The following is a 27370-nucleotide window of genomic DNA, read 5'->3' as shown; positions in this document are numbered from 1 at the left end:
AGATGACAATGCTCTCCCTCCTGAAAAGCCACATATATCCTCAGACAGTGCTGTGACATGGTGAATACAGGCTGCCACTATAATAAGCCTGTCCAACCCCCAGCCATGGATCTACAAATCCTCAATCAGAGCAGGTAGAAGATATTAGACTCACAAAAGCTGTGAAGGCAAACAAAGGCTGCAGTGGAATGAGATCTCCAATTGGCTTGGCCCCTTGCCATTGGTTCAAGGTCCTGTTTTGTCAAGAATCATGTGGAAGCTGATGTGAAGCAGCCTTTCCACGATAAAAGAAATTGTGCACAAGTATCTTCCATGAAAATGGCTTTAGCACACTTTTCAAGCCCTTCGGCAACTAGCTAGTAACAATGAGAGGCCTGGAAGCCATGAACTACCACAAAGGCCACAGTTACACAAATGTCATCTAGCACTTGGATTGACAGGAGTGCGATTCTGCAGCTGTACCTGCAACTGAGCAGTGTTTTATATAATCTACTCTACATACCCCACATGGAAAGGGGGCTAGAAAAGGTGTCCTAAACAGTCTGTCTATCCATCCTTTTCCTGACTAGATAAACACATCCAGTAAGATCACCTTTACTGCAGTCAAAAAAAAAAAAAAAAAAAAAAAAAATCAGTGAAGACACACAATCATTTTTGGGACCTAGAATATCAGAACCCTCATGGACAATCCTAATAGGGAACACTCACCACGCCACACTGCAACCATGGCTCGAGAACTCAGGCAACACAACACTGAAATCACTGCAATGAATGAGGCCCAGTGAGTGGGAGATGGGCAGCTCAAAGAACAAGTAGATAGCTAAATTCTCTTATATAAGGTAAACAGGAAGGAAAACACCAACTTTACAGAGGTGGCTTTGCCATTAAGAATGAACTCATAAACCAACTCAACAAATTCTCCATCAGAATTAGTGAGCACCTCATGACACTGTCTGAAACTGACCGGGAGCCAATATGCCACTGTCATCAGCATATGTGCCTCGATTCTTGACAACGATGATGAAACCAAGGTGGAATTCTATGCCAACCCTGACCAAGTCCTCTTTGACATTCTGGAGGGTGACGGATTTATTCTGCTCAGTGGTTTCAATGCTAGAGTTGGAAGGAACTTGAACCTCTGGAATGGAACCATTGGCTAGGAAGGATTAGGAAAGGTCAGCTCCAACAGCATCCTCCTCTTGACCAAGTGCGCAGAACATGAAATCACTATCACCAACACCCTGTTCCACCGGAAAAATATGTACAAGACATCATTGATTGATTATATCATAGTTTGTGCCCAGGATCAGAGATGTCTGAGCTATGTTAGGAGCTGACAATTGCTGGAACAACTCACTCATCCACTCAGTTATGTCACTCAAACTGACTCCCAAACGATGGATGTAGCAGAAGCAATGCTGATGGAAGATCAGTGTTGAAGGACTCAAGGAACTGATCAAGTGAAACCTCTTCCACCAGCACCTCAATGAAAAAAAACTGGCCAATTCCAGCCAACAACAATGGGAGAATGTTGGCAGCGCTTGGGGTGCCTTCAAGTCCACCGGCATCAGTGCCTGAGAAGAAACTGATGACAATGCCATGTGGTTCACTACCAGGAAATAGCAAGACTCATTTGAGATTGACTGGGAGATCCAAGAGTTGATCAACAATAGGCACAAGGCCTTTCGTGCTTGACAGAATGATACCAACTCCAAGCAAAAGAAATTGAAATCACCAGCAAGCCAAGACAGAGATCCAAATGATATGAAGAAAAGATGCTGGGAAGACAAGCTGAAAAATTCAACATCTCACTGACATCCATGATATGCATGTTTGTTTTTTTTCAGTGTCACCAAAGCCATCTATGGTCTGAGCACTCAGGGACCAACACCCTTGAGTCCTAAGGATGGAGAAGACCTCATCAAGGAAAGGGGAGCCATCAATGCCTGCTGGAAGGAGCATTTTGAAGACCTCAATTGAGATTCTGTTGTTGATGAGTGTTCTCAATTCCATCCTGCACCACCCAGAGAATCTCCAAATCCCTCCAACCCTTGACAAGGTGAGGAAAGCCATCAGCAGATAGAGAGTGACAAAGCATCTGAAGCAGATGGAATCCCTGCTGAAATCTGATCCCACCCCAGCCCTGCTCCTGGAAGGTGGCAGTATGGGGTGCTGGACGGCAGCGCTCCATTCCTGCCCGCCCGCCTGCTCACACATACCCCCTAGCGCCTTCTCAAGTACTCCTGTGGGTACGCGTACTCCTGGTTGACAACCCCTGCTATACTGGATCTTCTCGCTGATGTTGGCCCTTTTTGAGAGATGGCTGCCGAGGTATGTAAAATGTTCAACATTTTCCAGCTCCTGTCCATCAATGAGGACCTTTGCCAGGGAGGCTGACTGGCCTGGAGCAGGCTGGTGAAGCACCTTTGTTTTTCTGATGTTAAGAGTCAGCCCTAGGCACTGGTATGCTTGAGAGAAGTTAAGGGCCTTTTATAGGTCCTCCTCAGTATGTGCAATGACAGCAGAATCAACAGTGCACTGAAGTTCGGCAATCAAGGCTGAAGTAACTCTGCTTTTGGTATGGGGGCAGGAGAGACTGAAAAGGTTGCTCTGCATCCTGTACTCGATGATGATGCCATGTGACAGGTGGTCACAGATGAGCATCTTGGTGACTGTAAGAAAGATGGAAAACAGAACTGGTGCAATCATGCAGCCCTGCTTGATGCCAGTTTAGATGGCAAAGGGCTCTGTAGTGGAGCTAATGCATATGATGGAGGCAGTTATTTGATCATAAAGGAATCTGAGGATGGTGATAGATTTCTCTGGGCAGCCAGACTTTGGTAAGATCTTCCACAGAGCCTCACAGTTAAGAGTTGAAGGCTCTGATTTTTTTTTTTTTTTTTTTTAAACCAATAAAAAGTTATATACAGTTCCTGATGTTGTTCTCACCATTTTTCCTGGATCTGCTGGGCCACAAAAATCATATCTGAAGCCACATTGAGACTCGGGAAGGATTTCCTCAGCAGGAGGGAACAGTCAGTTGAGCAGAATTCAAGCAAAGATGGAAATCTGAGCTCCAGTACAGTGACAATGCTGTAGTGTGTGCTCACTTGGAAGCAGACCTTCAGGCAATCATTGACATTTTTACTAAGTCATACAAGAAAAACAGGACTGACACTTAACATTCAGAAGACTAAAGTCCTCCATCAACAAGACCTTAACGAGCAGTCTCCGTGAGACTCTGGAAAATGTTGAGTATTTCCCATACCTCAGAAGCCATCACTCGCAGAAGGCTGACATCGAAGAAGAAATCCAACAATCACCTCAAATATGCAAGTTCAGCTTTCGGATGCCTAAGGAAATGAGTGTTTTGAAGACTGCAACATCAGATCTGAAACCAAGCTCATAGTTTATCAAGCAGTCGTGATCCCCAAATTACTGTACAGAGCTGAGATGTGGACAACGTACAGGAGACACTGCAAGTTGCTGGAGAAGTACCATCAACACTACCTATGGAAGATCTTTCAAATCCAGTGGGAAGACAAAACACACCAACATTAATGTTCTCTTGCAAGCAAACACCATGATCATCAAGGCGATGATCGTTCAACATCAACTTTACTTGGCCGGTCACATCATCCAGATATCTGACTGCACATTCCCAAAACAAGTTTTATTCTCCCAGGTCAGTCACAGCATATACTCAAGAGAGCGGCAGAGAAAGTGCTTCAAGGACATCTAAGGCCAACTTGGAAAAGTGCAACACCCACATCAACTCATGGGAGACTATCACCAAGGAGAGTTTGTTGCAAGGATCTCAGTACTTTGAAACCTCATGACAAGAACAGGAGACAGGAAAGCAGGAGTGCCAGAAACAGCATGTAGTGGACCAAATCAGGAACCCAGATCTATCCACCCTGGACAGAAATACGTGTTAAAGTTGCAATAGAATAGAACCTGTCAATCTCCAGTTGGCTTTTGCACCAATCTTCAGACCCACAGGTAAGAGAATCATGAAAGACAATCATCCTCTACTGTGAGGGATTACCGATGATATTGGGAACATAATGGTTGATTTTTAAAGTTATTCCCATACTTCCCTGCATACTTAAGAAGTGTGTACATCAGTGTTTCTTACAACTTAATGCAAGAAAAGTCTGCAGGATGTGAACACTAGCAAAAAATCCTGCTTCCTTATAGTCACTCTTTCATCTCTGTCTCTTCTTTACTACATTTTCCCCCCCATTATTTTTAGGTTAACAGTTGAATCAAATGTGTGCTAAAGGGAAATCTCTATTATAAGACCTTAGAAATACTACATCTCCAATGTATTTCTGCTAATGCATAGATTATTATTCAAACATTTGTGTTATTTTGTTTAGATTATTACTGTAATATACCCATCCCCTTTTTTCTTGCTGTTCGTCCTGTATGCACAATTGACAGACTTTGGGCAATACAAATGCTGCAGCTAGAATTCTGCCACAGTCAGTAAACAATAAAGAGGAGCTGTTATTTAAATTCAGTATGGTCCCAGACAACAAGCAAGGCCTCCTCCCAGCAGACAATGTTACTTTATTATGACCTTATTTTATTGCAAAGATTAAAACCAGAGAAAGAATCCAAAAACCATATAAAAAAGTCTTTGTCTCTAACCTAGAGAGAGAACTCCTCATATCCCCTCAAACATTAGTGAAAACAAGCCATTTCCTAAAGTGTGTAACTTCTAAGGGAAGCATCCTGTTTCAGCCTGGTGAATCCTTAAATGACTAAACAGAAACAATTATTAGTCACAAAATGAAAACGTAATGCTATAAAAAAAAAGAGGCAATGAAGTCCCTTTGAGTGTAGTTTCTTCAGTGTATTTTATTAAAACTGATTTTTTTCATGATGCTTTCATATCCATATGTAACAATATATAAATCTAAATATTTTCTCATCACAACTGTAATTAGCCAAACTGTGGTCCCTAAATTAGTGAGAGTTTTCATTAATGCCTTCACAGTAAACAGTGCCAAGAAGTGATTCTGGAATTATATCAATTCCTTGTATAATTTTAATTAAGACCCAAAATTCAATAGACCCCAAAAGATCCTGGATGCTGCAGTTCTGACTGGCTGTCTCAGTAAGTTGCATTTGTTCTGAAGCAATACTTTTGCATTTCCTATCATTTTTATAACATTACCTACTATTTAAATTATAAGTAATTTTAACTGTGATTAATATCATGGAGAGGATACACTTGAATATGCACTGATATACTGTAATATAAAGATGCGCCTCAAGTAATTTTTGCATAATTTGTAGTGATATTGTTGAAAAAAGGATCATCTTAAGTTTTTCCAAAAATTAGCATTTTAAAGGCTATGCTAGAAGGCAGAGGGGTGTGACTGGCCTAACATCATCTATAAGGACTGAGGGCACTGTACAACCTCTAACAAAGACTGAAAGAATCATTTGGCTCCACGTGCAGAAGAGGAGAACCTCCTTTTAAATAAGGTTCCTTCCAGTACAAATAGTTTCAACCATGCTGCCTGGCCAGCACAGACCAAGCAGAACTGCTTAGAAGCTGTGCTCTATATTAGGTGAGGTTTTTTTCTTCTAGATACCGAACTAAATTCCAACAAAAATATTTATAATTTCATACCAGCACTTTTACTCTAGAGTCCGCTCCCTGATCCTTCTGTTTTCTTTGCAGTAGACTGAAGTTTCTTCCAATTCCTTATCTTCTACCTGGAGCTTTTATCAGATCCTCATGCTTGTAAAGGAGTGACATGTAAAAGAAAAGAGAAAATAAATAAAGAAAAAAAATTATCCTTCATATCAAAACCTGGTAAGAACTCTTACAGAAAAGAAACCCTATAACAACAGAAGGGAGGAGGGCAGACAAAGGACAGGAGAGATAAAAGACAAAGTTAGACGACAAAGTCCTGCAGGAAAAAAACAGCATATACCAGCAACATATTTTTTATGGTACGTATAGGAAAAATCCTTAAAAAAAATGTAACACAGAAACTATTGAGTCCATGAGTTTCTATACCTAGGAGGTTGATGAAATGCAGTTCATAGGCTTGCCTGTGAAAAGTGGTTTGTAAATTCCCTTTGAGGATCTGGCCTGAGAGACTGGACACAGGTAGTTGGGTGTTCTTGTCTTTGGGCACACACCAAAAGTCTATCATTCTGGTGCGCAGTTGTTGCTTCATGTCTCTATGTATTTTCCATCAGGGCATTTGGTGCCCTGATGGAGACATGCATTGTGAAGATATCTCCATACTGGATACATTGTTGGCAGGTTTTGCTTTTCTTGTCATGGCATGGTCTGGATTTGGTGCGTTTTGGGCTGTAGGAAGTTGGCTTCTGGTGATGACAGTAGGGAGGTTCACTGTTTGTTTGAATTTACAAGCCACTTTTCACAGATGAGCCTGTGAACTGTACTTCATCAACCTCCTAGGTACAGACACTCATGGACTCAATATAGACACTGGAATTCTGACACTACAACCTGCCAGACATCTGACTCCCCAGGTACCTCTCCACTTTTACCTGCAATATACCCCTTCCCCCACCCGAGCCTGTCCCCGACCCCCGGATGCCTCCATTTTCACTGACTGCCTTTCTTGCCTGCATTGCATGCCAGCCTCTAGCTTCCTTACTATTCCTTCCATCCAGGAAGAACGCACATGCACGCACACACACACCAACTGCAGGTGTTCCCTCAGCCTGAAAAAAGGTTTTTTCAAACCAGAAGTTTGCTAAGATAGACCAACTGAATAGTTGGAGAAATATACTACAGGGGCAGGCAATTATTTTGGGTGGAGGGCCACTTACTGAGTTTTGGTAAGCCATTGAGGGCTGCCTGACAGGCAGTCAGGGCCAGATAAATATTAATTTTCTAAATTTTTTAGGGGCTCTGCAGGCCACATAAAATGGCCTGGCAGGCCACATCTGGCCCATGGGCCGCATGTTGCCCACCCCTGGTCTACTAAAAGATATCAGATTGACCCAAAGAACCTTGTCTGCCAGTGCCATGTCCTCAGACCAACATGGCCACAACCTACACCCCTAGGACCTGTCCCCGGTCAGCTGACAGGAAGGAGGCAGGGCCCTGGGCACATCTAAGGCCCAGGGCTGGGGCTGCCAGGAAGAGTTCTCTGGCAGCTGCTGAAGAAGCAGCTCCTGCAGGAAAGGAAAGAAAGGCTCTGTCACAGTTTGGCGGCCTGAGATGCTGCTGGTGCTACTGTGCTGCTTACTTACCTGTTGTTATTTAAAGTGGTGGACTGGACTGAGGCTGTAGGGAAGGAGACGACTTCATTGGGGCACAGTACTGTGTCATGTAGAGGCCCCAGCAGCAGCGAGGGCGCACCTTAACACACACACACACACACACACACACACACACACACACACACACGTATGTACGTCACAAGTTTTGCTTGTCAGCAACTTGAGGTGTAGTTTACCAGAAACCCCTGCACCTATCTCCTCGAAACTTGACAGGCTTTGTGACCTCAGCAAGGGCTACCCTCCCTGGTGTTTCCATTCGAATCAGGCAAGAAATTACAAAGTCACAGGCATTTTCGTGATTCCCCATTATAGCCTAGGGGCGAAACGTCGAAACACGTCAAAACAGCAAAACAGTTTCGATGAAATGAAATGGAACAGTGTTTCAAAATTAAACTAAACAAAACACTGTCCCTTCAAAACAGTGAAATGGAATTCAAAACAAAAGGGTGCTGTTTCACACAGCCCTAGTATTTACTTCTTCACATAGTGCGATCTCAGGGTACACTTCTGACACTTATGGCACAGCAAACCCTTTTTGAGTCACTAACCTATGGTCACACATAGGGCCAAATCCTGACCTGGCCATGTGAAGACAATGGAATTTATACCAATTTACATTACCTGAGGACTTAGTCCCACAGATTTGTACTTTTGCTGATTCTTGATTGGATTTGTGAGGCTTGGACTGAAAACTAAAAAAAAATAAATAAAAAAAAAATTCAATCAATCTGCAATTCACCTATTTTTGGGGAAAAAAAACAAAGATTTCTATTTTCACATTACCTCATCTTTGAGGAAACATTAAAAATTGATGGTTTACAATATGGTAAAAGACTGACTTCTGTCCTGACCCACAATGGAAGCTCAAGAGAAATTCTGGCACTTACAAGACAGAAATCCCTTTGTAGTATTTTTTTAAATGAAGCTTTAAACAAGGGATAAGAGACTTGTTAAATGCCAGAAAATTATTCTACTAAGCAAGGCTACAATAATTAGTTATTTGTTCAATTAAGAGAACACTGTATATTTATTTAGCGTACATTTAAAAGAATCTATTGTAGCTGAACATTCAAATACAAATTCAAAGTCATCTTGTTAAGTGGATATATAGATAGGTCTATTGCTGCAGACATCATTTAGATATTGTCTGATTTACGTAACTCTCTCTAAGCATCATACATACTTTAACAATATGTTTTGTTACACCAGAATATGGATGGCGAGAAAAAGAGTTAGGAACTGCTATTAAAAAGGGATGTGCTCTCTGAGGGGAGGAACCTTTCAGCTGCTATGGGAAACTTACGTATGGTATGGGGCAAGAAAAAATTATGACCAGAATCTAAGGGCTGAGCAGGAAGAGGGTGCAAAAAGGACCCTGAAAGGACTGACAAAAACCCTAAGGGCTATTCATTTAATAATTTTTATAAACTTGTGTGTCCTTTGGGCTCCCTGTGCAAGTAAAAGTAAAGTCAAAGTAGATGGTTGGTTTGGCAACTGTCAGTCCTTCTGGATCATGGTGTATGCATGGTCATATGTGTAGGCAGGAGTACAAAGGAGCAGAGGCTGCCCAGGCCTTCCATCCCCACTTTGGGTCATTGAGACAGAATCAAAAAGTCCAGACTGAGTCCAGATGTTTGGTACCTCCCCGGCTATAACTGTATAAGCGTCTGGGAACTGTCCCAGGTCTCATGTGTGACAGACAAGGATTCTACCACTAAACCATGGGGAACTCCAAAGTAAAAGTGTAAGAGTGTGTGTTCGGAAATAATTTTGCAGTGCCCCTGTACAACCATCACATAATATGTCAGAGGAGCCACCAAAACTATGGCCATCTGAGAGCATACTACAGCTATCAATAAACCTTAGGAAAGTTGGGTTTACTTTCAAGAACCAAGCATTCTGTGGGGATCCCACTGCCACAGTCTCAGATATGGAACATGCACCCAGAGGCTGTACCCTCAAGGTCTACGGTCAAAGCAATGCCTAAATCCAACCAAATCCTTGCCGGTCAAGAGCACATGGGACACAAAGCTTGGGTCACAAGCCCAGCAAGCATGCAGGAGTGACAAGTCATCCAAGCTGTAACAACATATGTTAATTATCTGTCTTAACATGCATCACACACATTTAAACACTTGTTTTGCAAAGTGAAAAACAGTAACAGCAAATTCAGAATTTCTCACTAGTACTGATTCAATATGAAAACTCCATCAGTTTGAAGGGGCTTTTTTTCCTATGAAAACTGTGAGTAAAGCTAGATGTTATTGGTTTTGAGTGTTTCTATAAGGATTTGATAAAATACAGCCTCTCTGAATTCAGTAAAAAAGCTCTTTCAGAGTTGATGGCAATTTTGGATCTTGTTCAATCTAGTAACAAATACAAATTATGGTTCAATTTTTAGACGTGTATATGCAAAAGTTCATTCATCAGGTGCAGGTGCACATTAAATGTGCACCAACGAAGGGTGCCAATTCTTACCACAGCCTGTTATTTTATATATACCTGCATGCATCTAACCATCACTGAGAGCCCAGCCTTTTGCAAACTTGGGCATAAGCCTGTGGACAGTCATGAAAGGAAGAGAAAATTCACTTTAATCATCATGAAATAAAAAGGTAAAATGAAAAAAAAAAAAAAATCAAAATGATCAGTCTAATCATATAATCCAGTAGAATCAATTCTTAGGAAGGGAAGTTCTAAATACAGCATTGACTGATGAATACCTATATTATCCTATCATAAGTTTCTATATAATAAAAATTATCCTATAAGTATCTATTGCCTTTGAAACTATTCATCACTGCTTGTATAAAAATTATTGTAAAGACAATAAATTCCATAAAATCATGAACACAAAAAACATTTAATTGTATTCAACTGTAAATTCATGCTAGTTAACCAAGATTTAAAGAAGAAAAACATGTTTTCATTATGGGATTATACAAGAGCCTGAATGTTATTTTGATATGTTTCTGTAAAAGTCACTTAGAACTTCATACAAATCTTATTTCAAGTAGATCAGCTACTCATCCTTAAGATCACTACTATACTCACTGGATTATAAAGAAAAAATTCATCTGGCTGTCAGATGTGATCAACAGTTAACTAGAACTGAATTCTAAACTCATAATATATGATGGGAAAATTCTACTAATCTTCATATGCTTTATTATGAAAGATATTAAAACATAAGCTAATACTGGAGTCATTTTAAAGATTAGACCTAATATTTCCAACTTCCATACTGTTAAAAGTTTGTATTTCACATTCTGTCATTAAAGTGATAATAGTTTCTTGGTTTTGTGAAAGGCCTGGAACTCCTGTGGTAGGGAAGCTAATAAAACAAACTTCTGAAGCAAAATTAAAATAAATTTATAATGGATAACACCGTGCCACAAATATATTTATAAACGAGAAGTAAAAGTTCTATGTCTAGAAAGTAAAAGGGCGAATTTTCTGTTGAATTTCCAGCCTTTTCTTTTTCTACCTATATCTTCAGATTCAGGAAATTAAGATCTTATCATCTGCCACATCATCATTATATTTTTTTATTATTATGGCAATAATTTTAGGCACTTAACTATCATGTTTGAAAGTTTATTTATGAAACTTTGGTTTTCATTGATTCAACTTGGTGATAACTTTTTGTAGTCAGATCTGAACAATATCACTCCTCTTTATATCATACTCTACCTGTTATCACAACCTTTATCAGTAGCAGGTAACTTCCAAACAAAATATAATGTTAAAAAACAAAAACACCCCCTGTTCGTTATCACTCTGGATACTGTCACAAACCACTTAATCTAGAGGTGCATTGATACATCAGTCCAATATTGGATCTGCACCGATATAAAGAAAAAACTGACTATATTGGAAATCGGCTTTTTTGCCTGATGTGGCCAATAAATTGTGCACGAGCGCAGCCGCAGCGCAGCACGTAGGTGGCAAGGAGCGCAGCCCGGCAGCTTGAAGAGCTGCATCTAGCTGGTAAGCCTGTTGTGGTGTAAGGGGAGGGGGGATTGTGGTGGGTACAGATTGAGGGCCCCTGCAGTGAGGGACAAAGCTGCGGCTCATCCCAGGGGCATGGGGGGGGGGGGGGCGCAGCGAGAAGGGCTCCTGCTGCTGCGTGCACTGGCAGGACATAGGGGAGGGGCATGTGCTCCTGGATCTGTGTGGGGTAGGGCAGGTTGGGGCTCTTCCTGGCAGGGGCTGGGCTAGGCTACACTCAGGGCAGGCAGCAGCGGTGCTGGAAGGCGGGGTCGAGGGCAGCATTCCCTCTAAGATGTGTGGTGTGCGCAGCCATGCAGGTGTGCTCATGCTGCACTGCCAGGCATGCCTGCGTGCCACGCACACCACATAGCTTACAGGGAATGCTGGTTGGGGAGCTATGGTAAATTTTGGGGTGGCTGCAGCCTCACCCCCATAGTCTCCTCAGCAGTACCGCTGCCCATGCCTCAGCCCCCAATGGGAAGAGCCTGGTGCAGCCGCAGGCCACAGCAGCAGCCCACCCTGCATGCAGATCTGGGGGCACACGTCCCACCATGCCCTCCCAGGGTGTGTGCAGCAGCAAGAACCATCCCCCTCATGTCCCCCGGACAAGCTGCAGCTCCATGCCATGCCCCACCTGGGCAGCACCTGCCTCAGCCCCTGCCCCAGCCCCACTCCCACCCTCACCGCAGGGGCCTCGATCTGCCCCCGCATGCCCCTTCCACCATAACAGACTTACCAGCCAGATACTGCTCTTCAAGCTGCTCAGTTACATAATCAAAAAATGGATCAGTATCAGCTGATATGCCTCCTTAAAAACCGGCTACCGGTATTGGCCAAAAAAATCTCTATCGGTGCACCCCTAATTTAATGTCAATAACTTAAACAGCCTCCTCTGGCTAAATTTACCACTTAACGTCAGGATTACCAAATGATTTTCCAAGACTGAATCAGTTTGCAGACAATTAGTGGCAAATTAATTTGCCTTCTTGAAGAAATGCATGTAAAAGCATATCACTGAAAAATATTACATATATATTTTGTAATTGTGAGAAGCTTATCAGGTGCTTGCTCTGCATATAGGAATTTATGCTACCATGAGAGCCTGAGTGTGGCTTGCGAGGGCATGCATGTCCCGTAAGTGATTTGTTTCATAATTCAGTAGTATTGGGTATGGGATTTTTTACCATGTAGCATAGCCTTTAGGGCATACTTGTGGAAGTCTTAGAAAAAGCCAAAAAATATTGAAAAAAGGAGTGAGACAGAGGGTGCAGTACAGGTATGATACCATGGGGAAGGAATAGGTGCTTAAGTCCTCCCAGCTTTTTATATGATGAAATAGGTTATCCTTCCTTCAGGGAACTGGTATACGATTTTTAGTATAGGAACATTTCTATAGCTTTTATTTTCTGTGTCTGTTGTAGATAAGAAACAAATATGTCGTGGTTAGACGTTACAATAAGCTCACAAAACTGCACAAAAGGAATGGAGTAATTCTAGCCCCTCCAAAGTTAAAGATGTATTTGCTGCCAAACAATCAGAACATGAGTAGGCACCACCTTACATGCAACTCTGGCTTTGGACTCATAGAAAATTAGGACTGGAAGGGATGTCAGGTGGTCATCTAGTCCAACCTCCTACTCAAGGCAGGATCAACCCTGCCTAAAGCACATTACAGACAAGTGTTTGTCTAACCTGTTCTTAAAAGCTACAGATAATAGAAACTCCATAATATCTTTAAGTAATCTTTTCCAGTGCTTAACTAGTTAGAAAGTTCTTCTTCATATCCAACCTGAATTTCCTTTGTTGTGATTTAATGTCATACTTTCTTGTCTTGTCCATTTCTTGGTCTAAATAATCCCAGTTCTTTTAATCTTTCCTTGCAAATCATGTTTCCTTGACCTTTATTTATTTTTGTTGCTTTCTGCTGGACTCTTTCCAATTTGTGTACATCTTTCATTAAGCATAATGCCCAGACCTCAACACAGTACCCCAGGTGAGGTCTCACCAAAGAAGTGGAAGAATCAGTTCCCCTGATTTGCAATTAACAAGTGCTGCTATAATTTGGTAGGCTATTAGCTTGTTTTACAACAATAACACATTGTAAATTCATATTCAGCTTGCAGTCCCCTATAGTGCCTTTGTCTTTTTTTGCAGCCTAACCAGTCATTTCCCAATTTGTATTTGTGCATTTGAATATTTTGTCTTAAGTACAAAACTTTGCACTTGTTCTTACTGAACCTCCTTCAATTAAATGCCCAACTTCCCATGCCCAAAGCAAAAATCATACCCCTAGACTAGTAATATTCAACCAGGGTACCACAACATTCCAGGGAAACTTTGAGATCCTTTCAAGGGTGCCACACAATATTAGTACGGTTAGGTTTATCAATATCATTCACAAAATGAACCCAGGGATTTTAAATGAAAATGCATAGCTGTGGTCTTTCCGAGTCCTTTGCAACAGAAAGACTGCTCTACTATTTCCCTGTAATAAAAAAAAAAAAAAAAAAAAAAGCAAAAATGAAGAACTGGCATTTTCTGAGGGGTGCTGTGAGTCTAAGGGTGCCTGGAGTCTATAAAGGTTGAGAACCACTGCCTTAGACCAGCAGTGCCCAAACTGCTTGTCCAGCAGGCCAGATGGGCAATGCCTGGTTTGGTCCCTCCACAAGCTAGATCCGGTCAGTGGTCCTGACCCAGTGGCCGGGTCAGGTATAGCAGGCACCATCTGGCAGCATGGATGACCGTGGAGGGGCAGGCTGGTTCCAACATTGGCCTGCAAGGGAAAGGAGGTAGACCAGGCCCTGCAGGGGGAAAGAAGGCTTTGCCTGGTCCTGACCTGTAAGTGGGGGGGAAGGGGACACACACAGGGCTTGGGAACTTGGCAGCAGGGAAGGGTGATGATATTAATGGCCACTGCTCCCTGCTGACAAATTTCTGGACCCATGGGCAGCCCCACAGGTCAGATGAGATGGCTTAGCAGCCAGCTATGGCCCGTGGGCTACAGGTTGAGCACGCCTGCCCTAGACCGAGTTAGGCAGAGAATGACCCTCAGTTGTCCCATAGCATGGGAAAACCCCAACTGCCTTGAGGTTAAAAAGAAAGAAAAAAGTTGTGGACACATGATGCAACCAACCCTTTGAAAAAGTTAAGTCTTCCCTAACCCAGGAAACTTTACCCTCCAGAACCTGTTCCAATCCAGAACAGTTTCTTTCTGGGACAAGTTATTTCTTTTGGGGACAATGGTAGCAAAAACACAGTTACCTCCAGACTTCTCTCAAGACTTCCTGCTTCAGGGCAACTGTGTTCATGTAGATGTAGACTTTGAATTCTGGTTATGCCTTTAAAGGGTCACAGGGAACATTATCATTGTACTTACAGCAAAAAGCATAGCAGCCTGAAAGAAGAACTTTCCAAATTCTTTCAGTCTGTAAGCTTCTAATCTTGAAAAATTCTCATGAAAACCAATGGCTGAATGAAGAAAATGGCTTTCAATACATGGTAAAGACCAACTGGGTACAAGAAACACCCAGCTGACTGAGCGAACAGCAGAACAGTAAAGACATTTTAAAAGCCAAGTTCTTCATTGAACCACCCTATATCTCTGACATCAATAAAGTTGCAGGGTGTCAATCAATGCAAATTTGCCGTTAAGCTGCCACTAGGAATTTGTGGGAAGGAACTAAAGGCCTCCAGTTCATTATGATGGAGATCACCATTTGATTCAAAATATTGTACATCTTATGCAGAATAAAGAAATGCAGCTAGCTAATATGCAAGAAGTCAGTCCACCAAGAAAGTCTATTAAAATAATTCTCACTTGGCTAGAAAAGGAGAAAAACTATAATATAAACATGGAGATGTTCAGGGAATATACTGTAGCACTCAAAAACATCTTGAAGAGCTTGTGCTAACCTGTTGGTTTCCCCTATTTTCACTGTGTTTAAAATTACCAATTTGATTCAATTCTATTTGTAGCTCACAATCATAGAAAGTTAGAGTCGGTAGGGACCTCAGGAAGTAATCTAGTCCAGCGTTTCTCAACCTTCTAAGTAGCAAGTATCCCCTAACTTCTGAAAAATTTAATAAGTACCCCAACACTCAATTTTCCAGGGGATTTTATATTTTCAGACTAACTACTGTGTGTCATATGTTGGAAGAAGGGCTGTGTATATAAGGCCGTGATATGACGGATGTCTGATCTGGTGTGGGTAGGGTTGCCACCTTTTACACCAGGGGTGCACAACTCAAGTACCTGGGCTAGAGGTGATGTTGGCCAAAGTTAGGAGGGCTGAACCAAGTGCCGTGCAAAGCATGGCATGCCAAATTATTACTGGGGAATTGAAAGCACCACACAATGCGCAGCGCACCAACTTTTTTGCCATAGTTTTGAGAGGCGGAAGGGGCGAGAGAGAGAAGAAAAGAGGGCGAGAGAGAGAGAGAGAGAGAGAGAGAGAGAGAGAGAGAGAGAGTGTTGGGGTACCCGCGTACCCCTTGCCTGCGTCTCACGTACCCCCAAGGGTACATGTACCACAGGTTGAGAAACTATGATCTAGTCTAACCTCCTCCTCAAAGCAGAACCATCTCCAGATCACCCCAACCAGGGCTTTGTCTAGCCGGGTTTTGAAACCCTCCAAAGATGGAGATTCCACCACCTCTGAGTAACCTGTTCCAGTGTTTTACTACCCTTCTAGGGAGAAAATTCTTCTTAATATCTAACCTAAACTTCCCATGCTGCAACTTGAGACCATTGCTCCTTGTTCTATGATCTGCCACTACTAAGAACAGTCTAGCTCCATCCTCTCTGGCACACTACTTCAGGTAGCTAAAGGCTGCTATCACATCCCCTCTCAGTCTCTTCTCTAGACTAAATAAGCCCAGTTCCCTCAGTCTTTCCTCATAGGTCATGTTCCCCAGCCCCCTCATTTTGGTTGCCCTCCGCTGGACTCTCTCCAATTTGTCCATATCCTTTCTGTAGTGGGGGGCCCAAACCTGAACACAGTACTCCAGATGTGGCCTCACCAGTGCTGAATATAGGGGAATAATCACTTCCCTTGACCTACTGGCAACACCTACCAATGCAGCCCAGTATGCCATTAGCCTTCTTGGCAACACGGGCACACTGCTGGCTCACATTTAGCACTGTACCTAGGCTCCTGGCAGCCCTGGGTAAACTTTGAGTATCAGGCCCCTTTTTGCCAGAGATAATGATAATAATAATTATTATTTTCACCATTTTCAGGCCCCCAGCAGCTGCCCCATGTGCCCATGCCTGTGTCCGGCCCTGATCATATTCAGCTTATTGTCCACTGTAACCCTCAGCCACTGCCCAGCCAGTCAGCCCCCAGTATGTACTTCATGGGATAGTTCTATCCTAATTGCAGGACTCTGCACTTGTTCTTGCTGAATCTCATAAGATTTCTTTTGGCCCAATCCTCCAATTTGTCTAAGTCATTCTGATTCCTCACTCTACCCTCCAGTGTATCTACTACTCCCTCCCAGCTTGGTATCATCTGCAAACTTACTGAGGGTACACTGTATGCCATCTTCCAGGTCACTGACTAAGACACTGAACAAAACCAACCCCAGGCAATCTGATCTTGCTCTTTTGGTTAGGGTTATACTAATCACCGAAGTGGGAGCTGGGGAAGAACTTTCCTTCTTAGACCAGGCTGGTACTGACTGCAGGCGGGGTGCTTTCTGCTGAAGCATGGAGCCTCATTTTTTTCTTAGGATCTAAGCATATTAACTATTCCCCACTCTTGCAATGGCAGGATGCTGGCATAGCCCTTGTCAACAGGTTAAAACCTGTAATACAGGCATGTTCTTGGCATTTTGGATACTGTTCCTTGTAGTTGTGGGTGAGGGTTGGAGGTTGTGATTCAGGAGATTCCATCAGTTAAATGACAGTCTGCAAATGCAGGACACTAGATTCAATGGTCCAGGAGGCCCTTTCCAGCCCCATATTCCTTTGACTAATAAAAGCTCTTTATGTCTACAAATACATTTAAGGTAGAGATTTTAAGGAGGAAGAGAATTAATCAGTCTCAGGTGACAACAGAACCAGGATCAATGTCTTTGATGTCCAATGTCCAATCGTGTGAGAAATCAGGCCGATTATCAGGAAAGTTCTTAGGGGCTGGATGAATTCAAAATTAAAATGCTCTGGAGGTATTTCACCTTTAGGCTAGCAAATCAAATATTACACAAGTCAGTAGTGAGCATAAACTGTTACTACATAAGAGCTGTTCAGTGTTTTATTTGTAGGGATGTACTGAAATCACCTTTTCATGATTTTTGCAGAAAATGCAAACTCAGGCCAAGATGGCTGCTACCCCTGCCCCTGACTACTGATTGGGTGAGGGCTGCCCTCATGCAGCCTCTCAGCCCTGCAGCCCAGGCAGAAAGGGACAGGCCTGGCCCTTCTTTTTTCCTCTTGGCAGCCACAGCCACCCAGGCCAGCTGGGCTCATCCCATGATAAGCATGTGCTGTGGAGGCTGGGGGATAGTGCCAAGGAGAGCAGAACCCAGCTGAGATGAGAGAGAGTGTAGTCTGGCCAGGGAGCAGCAGCAGCACATCCCTGAGCCCACGTAGGGCCAGGGGAGGCCAATTTCTCCCTCCCTCCATGCAGGCCAGGGCCTGGTGGGAAGTGGAGCCAGGGGGCAAGGGAAGCCCATGCGTCTGCCAGCTGCCCCAACCCTTTGTGAGGAGGGTGGCCACAATCTGCCCACAAAATTGGACCCTAGGGCCATGGCAAGCCTGCAAAATTTGGCCCTGGGGCTCTGTGATTTGAATGCATCTCTGTTTGTAACAAAGTGTACGTGAGAATAGTTGAGTAACTAACAAACAAGTGTAAATATATATCCCACCATAACTGGCTCCCTATTGAGCAGTTCTCAGGAAGAGGACTAAAATGGTAAATTATCATAAAGACAAACAAGAAACCAATACTCTCCCCTGCCAAAGGCAGTTTTGCCAGGGTATGATTGAGGCTGCTCTCTGTGCTGCCCCCACTCTGTTGATCAAAGGCTTTAGAATCAATGGCTGCCAAGTTGGCTTTCTCCACAATACTAAATTCACTGAAACACTATAAGGGAAAAAGTACTGCATCACTAGAATATACTATCACGGAAAATGGCCAAAATTTAGAAGCATGTTAGATCAGACTTTAACAGGCAAGATGAAATGAACAGTGCTAAAGGGAAAGCTGCATACAGTGGTCTTTTCTGGCCCCACTGTAGTTTGAAATGTGTGGTTAGTAAGATATATAATTAATCATCATCTAACATGCAAGAACCACAACAAGCATCTCCATTCACGGAGTCTGCAGACAAACGATCAAACTAATGTGAATTGTGTGGAGTTGTTTGTGGAGAAGTTGACCAATGATCTTTTCCTGGTTTTGCCTCTGGTAGCACTGTTTTCTAGAACAGTGCCCTGAAGTCTGCTTTGGACCACTGCACGTCTCCAGCTCAGGTCTTTTAACCAGAAAGTGTAGCGAGGAGAGCTTCTCATTATTTTTTCAGCTGGGAGACTGATTGCTCATATCCAGTTTTAAGTGGCTGGAAGACAATTACACAAAAGTGCTGTTGCTATCTATCTTGCATGTCACAGAATCATCTGTCACATGTTGCAAAGCAGGCAGCAACATCTGATAACTCATAAGCAAGATAATACCTACCTCATTTCATACTTCACATTTTATTCACGCTTTCTTTAAAAAGCGTGTTTGGTTGTTTTTGTTTTTTTTTAAGGTATAGTATATCTATGTGTGTATATATATATATATATATCACATAGAAGACTGCCTAAACACCCCACTATAAGACAAAAGGAACAGGATTCAAAGTTCATTTGACACTTCACTTATATCTACTCTCTCACATCCATCCCATTGTTCTTTGGGTCTTGCTGGGGATCACACAGTAATCTGCCTAGCAATCCTGAGGAGCGTGCTGTGTTGGAACTACTTGAAACCTATCCATTTCACCTCACTTTATTCTGTATGATCTCCAGGCTGCAAAGTGAAACTTGGGATGTTTCAATTTTACTGTGAAACTCATGGTATCAAAATAGCACAAAGGACCAGAGTAGAAAGAGCACCTGAGGAGCCCATTTACACTGCTACTCTGCCATTTTCCTGACTGATTTAAGCTCAGTTCTACTTCTGGGCAAAACTGTATATGGCATCATTGAACGTGAGGCTTTTTCCTTTTCACCTTATTTTGTTTTACTTTTTTCATTATAATTTCTTCAAAAAGACATTCAAGCTGTACTAAGGTCGATTATTTAAGCACAAAAAAAGTATTTTAAATTAGAGCTCCCAGATCTGTTAACTGAGCCATGCTGCACACCTAGTTTTGATTAATGTTATTTGTTTAGAAGTATAACTCTTACTTCATACTTTATCCTGTGACTGCAGCTCAACTTTGCTACCTTCTGAACTTCCTAATTTTCAGGTGTTGAAATTTTCAAGGCAAACACTAAAACTAAACTAATCTTTTTGCATTTAACAGCTGCAATGTGTCAGTAGTTACGGAATTGTTATTTATGAAGTACCCCTGCATTCAACAAAAATGAAGACATGACCTTTGTCTCCAACACTAATGCACAAATTACTACCAACAATACTGTTAAGAACATTTTTTCTTCCCTTACTTCTATCTAGAGAACAGCTACAATCATAAAGTTCATACCACTAGAGATTAAAATAGTCTGGCCAAGAGAGAAAGCAGCGTTTAAAGGGAACCTATGAAATAACTCCACTACACATGTGCTCTTGAATTGCAGGTGCGTGCATACGTTCAGAACTTTCTGCTTACTGTATTGAACTGTTGTAGAGAAATACATGATGCTAATGTTATTTTACATTCCCCATGCAGGAGATGGGCATGTCAGGGAAAAGACTGAAAGGGATGCAAGTGGGATTCCAAAGAGAAGTTTCAGAAGTTCCAAGTCCAGCCCTCCTCCCACTGGGTGGAATGATTATCAAGGAGTAGGAACAGGCATTAGCTTATAATAATAAGGGTATAGCTGTAGCAAGTGTATCAAGCGGTATCCCAAAATGCAGGGTTATAGGGCATATTAAATTTTACTCTTAGAGAATTTATTCTGGTTTACTAAGAACAGATTAAAAAAAGAGTCATACTCGACAGAGACTGCCCCTAGCTTGGAGTGTTAGGACATAAACCATATTTACTTGATTCCCCATTCAACAAAGGGAAAACCAAAGCCTTATTTTAGAATTGAGTATCAAGTGAAAATGCAACATCTGCAGCAAGAGGCAGCAAGAATCTACCCAGGGAGACATCGGGCAACACAAGACCTGTTGCAGAGGCAGGGCCGTCCCTGGTGGGGGAGGTGGGGGCAAGTCAGGGCAATTGCCCCAGGCCCCACAGAGCCAGGCCGGCTTCACACCCAGTCACTTGCCACCCTTCCACCCCCGCCCCTTCCCCCCCATGTCTGGGCCCCACACAGGGTGATTTGCCCCAGGCCCCACACCCTCTACGGAAGTCGCTGTGCAGAAGCATGGGGCAGTGGGGGACCAAATGGCTAAGGGAGGAGTGGGGAATGGAGGCAGACACCAGGGAAGAGCAAGTGCTGGAAGCCAGGTCAGGGTCAGGCTACTTGCACTTGCCCTTACCCTGCCCCTCCCACCAAACACACACTGCTGGCTGTCCTGCTACATTAGAGAAAGGGTCAAATTTGAAACAAATTTATGATAACAGTAATTTTCTAGGTATAGACTCTACTATGGGGGGGAGAAGGGGTTGTTGTAAATTCAGTGTCAGGTTAGATTTAGGTAAATATGGCATTTTCTTTGCTGTCCTGCTCAAAACCAGATTTGTACCCACGCACCCCAGATAGCAAGGCCTTCTCCTCATCCTTCAGGGTCTCATCTGAGCAAGAAAGCCGCAGGGTCCGCTCATGAAGGCGAGGGGGATTCCCGCTCAGCCCCGTCCCTTCCCACCGTGCCAGGAAAACAAACAGCCGAGCCTCGCAAAACTTTCCGCGCGCAGCAGCCCCGTCACGGCTCCGGGAAGCCCGGCCGGGTCGCGCGGGCGCCGTCGCGGCCACAACAACAAAGCTGTGCTCCCCCCGGCGCGGCATGCGGCTGTTTGCGCCAGGCATGGATGATTCACCGCCAGGCTCCGGCGCGGGGCGGGTGATTCACGCGCCGCCCCCGGGACCCAATCCCAAGTTCTCCAACTTTTCTCTTCGCGGCTCCGGCGTTTCCCCGGGAGAGGCAGCAAGGCGGGAAGGGACAAGCTCCCGCCCTCGCCTCGCCCCGCCCCGCGGCAGGTGAACGGGCCCGGCAGGGACCGCACGTCCCCGGCCCGAGCTCGCTCGCTCGCCCGCCCGCGGCTTATGTAACAGCGAGCTCCCGGCGAGGGAAGCCCCCGCTGCTGCGCGGCCCCTGCTCGCTCCCTCCCTCCCGGCGGCGACAACAGCAAGAAAGTTCCTGCGCGGCGCCGGCCCCGCCGACTTGTGACACATGAACCCCCCTCCCCCTATTACCTGCTGCCGGCCACAGGCGGGCGGTGCAACGCCGGGGCGAGTGGAGTGGGCTGGGCCGGGCCGGGCCAGGGGCGGGAGCGGGCGGCGCGGAGGAGTTTCCCGGGTTGTTTACGCATCGCTGCCCGGCGCGGGGCTCACACCGCGCGCGCTGATTGGACGCAAACTGGGGCACGGCTCGCGCCGCCCGCCCGGCCCCGCCCCGGCCTCAGCACCAGCCTCGGCCCGAGCGCCGGATGCGGCCTCAGCGGGCATGTGCGCAAGGGCTGCGCCTGCCCAGTAGCGGCGGGAGGCCGGGACCCTCCCCGTGCCTGGCGGGGCCCTGCCCCCGGCAGCCCCGCGGCGGCGAGACAAGGGGATTCGGCTACAGACTCCGGGGAGCGGCGCATCTGGGGCCTGCGCCTCCTCGGCGCTGCCGGCCGGTTTCGCCTCCTGTGGGCAGAGGGGCCCGGCCCGGCGGGGCAAAGCTGGGCCTGCCCTTCTCTGCCTGTCTCCTCACACCTCATCGCCTCGCACCTCAGCAGCCTCCAGAGGCTTGGGACTCGCCTGAAGGCATCGGGCCACCAGCCTTGAGCCGGGCCCTGCTGGCCACAGACTGGCCTCGCGGGGAAGGGGCTTTGTGGCGCAGGGGCCGCCCTTGGCCGCATTTCTGCCTTTCCTCTAATGCAAAGCCCACCTAGAGCTTCCTCGCGGGGGGGAGCCATGGTTTAGTTCCCCCTAGCTTCTTGGGACTGGTCTCTTATCTCTGATGTTTCCAAGGAATTAAAATCACAGGAAGAAAATGACGATGAAACCTTAATGTAGTCATGTGACATTACTTAGTTGTTCATCCATTGCCTTGTTTTCTCATATGCAACATGCCCATGTTTCCAAAAAAAACAGCTAGTGGAAACTGGGGTGTGCATATTGTGAGAAATACTGGAAGACCAGTTTCTGCTGACAAGCAAAAGTAAAGCCTGCACTGATACATAAGGAGCAGAACAATGAGCTGGCCCAGCTCTATAGTAATTGCTACTCAGTTGTAGAGGAAGGATCTTTATTTCCCCTTCATTTTTCTTCCTCTTCTGCCATTGCTTGTTTTGCCTAAGCAGGGTTGGTGTTGAAGATCCTGGCTCTCCACCAGCTTCTGTCATACATATCTTCTTCCAGCTCTTCTTCTCTCAAGTCCCCTCTGTTGTCTCTTGTCTTCAGTCTTCCTCTTCCCCTTCTTCCTTATAGTGCTGTTCTGGTAACTCCTGTTCCCACATATTCTTCCAGACTCCTTTGAACATGCCCAGACCATGCGGGTCTTCTCTCTCGTACTTTCTTAGATGCCTCCACTACCTTCACTGCTCCTCTGATGTAAGTATTCCTCACTTAATCCATCTTTATCACTGCACACATCCATTGGAGCATTCTCATCTCTATCACGTTCAGTCTCCTTTCTTGAGTTTTCTTCAGGGGTCGTGTCTCCACCCCATACAACAGCACTGGACACACATGTCTTGTAGACTTTCCCCTTCAGTTTTACTGATACTCTCCTGTTGCATAATATTCCTACCGCCAATTTCCAGTCCGTCAAACCTGCTATTATTTGATGGTTCAGCTCTTTATCTAACTGCATTCTGCTGAACAGTTGACCCCAGATACTGGAACTTGTCAACTCTTTGAACATGTTTCTCGTCAATTATCACATTGACAACATCAGGTACCCCAGACAAATCACAGTACATATATTCCGTTTTGGATCGACTAATCTTCGTTCTTTTTCCCTCTAGCACTCTTCTCCATTGGTCCAATCCAGCTTGAACTTCCTCTAGACTCTCAGCGCAAATGACCACGTTGTCTGCAAACATCATATTTAAGGGTGGTCTCCTTACTTGTTCAGTAAATACATCCATCATGACCGCAAACAGGAACGGGCTCAAAGCTGACCCTTGGTGTACATCCACCTTCACCTCAAAACTCTTTGTCTCTCCTGAACTGCTCTTCCCTTTCATTGTACATTTCCATATATGTCCTTGATGGTTCTGACACATTTCTCTAGCACCTCCTTAACTCTCAGGCATTCCCATATTTCCTCCCTGGTACATGATTATAGGTTTTCTCCAGGTCAATAAAAACAACATGGATATCTTTACAACCTTCCCTGTATTTCTCCATTATCTGGTTTATGGCAAAAACCAAATCCACACTGGCCTTCTCCAATGACCACCTCAGTCCTTAACCAATTCTCCACCACTCATTCCCATGCTTGCAAAATGTGAGGTATCAATTTGACTCCCTGATAGTTGCCACAAACCTGGGCATCACATGAATACTGGCACCAACACACTCTCTCTCCATTCATTTGGCACCTTCTCCATTGAAAATATCACTTTAAACAGTTTCCACAGTATATTGATTCCTTCTTCCCTCAAGACTGTCCAAACTCCCACTGCTATATCATCAGGTCCTGTTGCTTTCCCATTCTTCATTTTGTTCAATGCTCTTTTCACTTTCATTCTGCTGATGTCAGTCACCATGCCTTGGTTTTCTGTGGCACTTGCTTTGCGACCTTCTTGGGTTCCTCTTGTTTATCAGATCTTCAGAATAGTTTCTCCACCTATTCTTAAGCTCTTCTTTATTCATCAAGTCTCCAAGATTCGTCTTTGATCATTCTCACATGCATCACATCCTTTGTTAATTTCTCTCTTCTTTTAGCAATTATGTACACTTTCTTGTGTCCCTCTTTTGTTTTTAGCCTTTGGTACAAATCATCCATTGCAGTGTTTTTGGCCTTGGCAATGATCCTCTGTGCACTCTTCCTCTCCAGTTTGTACGCTTCAAAATCCAAAGGGTCCCCTGTATCTTTCCATTTCTTACATTTCACCCTTTTCTCCTTTACTGCTTCCTGGACCTCCTCATTCCTGTACTACGTTTCCTTCCTGATGGGCATTGTTCCAGATGACACTGCAGATTTCTTTTCCTGTTTTCTGATCTTGCCACCAACTGTCAGGGTCTTATATTTCTTCAACCTGTGTTTCTTTCAACACTTGCTCTGAAGGCCTCTCGTTTTCATTGCCCTGCCTCAGCTTTCACCACTTAATTTTATGACGTCCTTGATATTTAGTATGCCTTACTCCTTTCACCCTTGTGTCCATGTCTACCATTCTATATTGCAAGGTAACTTCCTTTCCTGGGATCACCTTACAATCTTTCACCTCTTTTCAATCCCGTTTCCTCACCTGAGCAAATAATCTACTGGAGTTTCTCTACTTCCACTTTTGTAAATGGTCAGATGTTCTTCTTGTTTTCAGAAGGATGTATTTGAAATTGTGAGATCATAAGATACCACAAAATCTACTATTCTTTTCTCCTCGGGATTGAGATCTCCAAATCTATGTCCTCCATGGATCCCCTTGTAGGCATATCTACTTCACCCAACATGTCCATTGAGGTCTCTCCCTACAATGACTACTTCACTGTCTGGCACCCATTGCATCACCTCATTCACCTTTTCCCAGAAGTTCTCTTTCTCCTCTACTGGATTGCCTATTTGTGGGGCATACATGCTCATCACGCTCATTAATTGGCCACCAGTGTCCACTTTCAATCTCATGACCCTGTTATTCCTTTCAACTTCTGAAACTTTGTTCTTCAGTTCTTTGTACAGGATAAGCCTGACTCCATTTCTTCTTCTGTGTCCACCTCTGTAGGAGCTTAAATCCTCCAATCTCTTGCTTTATTTCCTTTCTACTTTGTTTTCTGCACATACACAATACATACTTTCCTTCCTTCCAAAAGTCTACCACCTCCACTTCTACTGGTCAAACTTCCCACACTAAGTATCACAATTCTCAGATCTTTTCTTTGGACTAGCTTCTTTGCCTGCACCCATCCTTGGACAAGTCCTTGCCCATTTCCCACAGAATCTGGGTGCTGATCCTGCATGTTGCCTAGCTTGGTTTGTTCCTTGGATCCACATCATGATGATTTGGAAAAGGTTTTTACAGCTGGATGCCCCTCCTTACACTAACCCTCCTTCTTTATCCAGGCTTGGCATCAGCAAGGGATGGGTAGAATTTTCCCTTCATTCTGCTTTTCAGAAAACAAATTGTATATCTTATTCCAGGGCATGGTGTATGTGAGAAAAATATGGTATTTTCTTGGCCAAAAAATATGGTATTTTTGTGGCAACTTGGCATGATTTTTTTCATTTCCATGCTTAGGTAATGTTTTCCTATTTAATAATCCCAATAATTTTGCCATTGAATCCTTTGGTGACAGGAATCCCCATGTATACTCTTCCCACATATCCCAGAAATTTCCTTTTTCAGCCTTTGAACATTTCCATGACTCACCTTCAATTGAGTCCCAGTATCACAAATGTTAGGATTTGGTGGCTGGATAGAGAGAGAGGCAATACATTAGCTTACTCCCCCCGACAGGAAACCCTCCCTTATGTTCTTGGGACTAGGCCACTCTAGCAAGGACCCAACAGAGCCCCGCACTTATTGGGGTGATGACCACTGGAGTGCTCCATAGGTAGCATACTCCTGGTCAGCCCTGAAGAAGAGCAGGGCTAGTAGTGCACACCTCTGCACCCCTGCTTCTGGGGTGGGATGGGCAGCTGACAGACCGCATGCTCTCCATGGACCCATTCCCTTGGCTAGAGTGAGAGCCAGAAGCTTGGCTCCACATGGGCCTGGGGCCCAGCCCAAGAAGAGGGCAAGTTGCTGGCACCACAGGCACTGCCTGGGGCTGTCAGCACGCGGTGGCAGCTGCAAGACATGTGGGGGCAGGCAGTGGTCCAAGTTGTCCCCGGAACTTCCTATATAAGGGAGCACCAGCCTTAGAAGCAGGGGGAGGGGAGGGGGACATTGGCACAGGCGCTGGCACATGTCACATCCCTCTACCAGAGCCAAGGGCCTGCAATCGAAGACCAGCTCGATACCAGCTTTCCCCACCGAACCCTGACTGTCACACAGCAGCTAGAGGTCAGGTACCTTTAGGGGCCCTATGGGGATTTGTAATACCAGGCTACCTAAAGGACTTGGCCCAGGATAGGCCAGCATACTCAGATGGGGCTCATAACAGGGGTGAACCTTGAAGAGCCCCAACTTCCTGCAGAAAGCCAACTGTTATGCTGCTGGATTGGGGCAAGGCCTGAAGCAGACACAGACACTATTATTGAAGTTTATATTGGTTTATTCATTTTCTTACATGGCCTGCACACTGTCAACTTCAGACCTCTAACAAGACCCCCAGGTTTGGCCAACTTATGCTGACCCTAGGCCACTTGGTTTTCTTCCTTCACAGACCTTCCTACCTAGCATATAAAGCCAGGTGCCTAGGAAGATAAGGCGCCTACTCCAATCACCAACAGAACACCCAAGTGGAAAGGAGTGGAGTGTAGGGGAGGTGGAGCCCCACAGAAGACTTTTGGACATTGTGATCCACATCAGTCTCAACAAATCCTATACAATCAGATACCACTTCCTGATATCCTTTATAGTTACACCAAGTCATGGCGGGTGAGATACAAAAATAGAGAAATAAGACATCCGTTGAGTGTGCAGCACCTGGGCCCCACCCCAGTGCGGCCACTTGGTTCGGGTC

The 27370-nt window shown here is 44.6% G+C and overlaps 1 protein-coding gene across 9 annotated transcripts in view; it reads right to left on the bottom strand.

The window, feature by feature from the left end:
- PCGF5 (polycomb group ring finger 5) overlaps positions 1 to 21979 on the bottom strand; it is a 114752-nt gene extending 92773 nt beyond the window's left edge. For 5 of the 9 annotated variants that reach the window (XR_009463075.1, XR_009463073.1, XR_009463076.1 and 2 more), the window contains exons 1-3: positions 21794 to 21979; positions 7906 to 7976; positions 5648 to 5758 (exon numbers count right to left, since the gene is read on the bottom strand). The gene's annotated coding sequence lies outside the window, so the exon portion shown is untranslated. Of the gene's footprint in view, positions 1 to 5647; positions 5759 to 7905; positions 7977 to 21133; positions 21506 to 21793 lie in introns of those variants that run through there. The other 4 variants (XM_059729965.1, XM_006275992.4, XM_059729962.1 and 1 more) reach the window with 4 other exon arrangements.
- Positions 21980 to 27370: the final 5391 nt, after the last annotated feature.

The sequence above is a fragment of the Alligator mississippiensis genome, chromosome 6 (assembly GCF_030867095.1).
Source record: "Alligator mississippiensis isolate rAllMis1 chromosome 6, rAllMis1, whole genome shotgun sequence".
NCBI lineage: Eukaryota > Metazoa > Chordata > Crocodylia > Alligatoridae > Alligator > Alligator mississippiensis.
The sequence above is the reverse complement of the archived record's forward strand: the minus strand, read 5'-3'. Positions and strand labels throughout refer to the sequence as shown.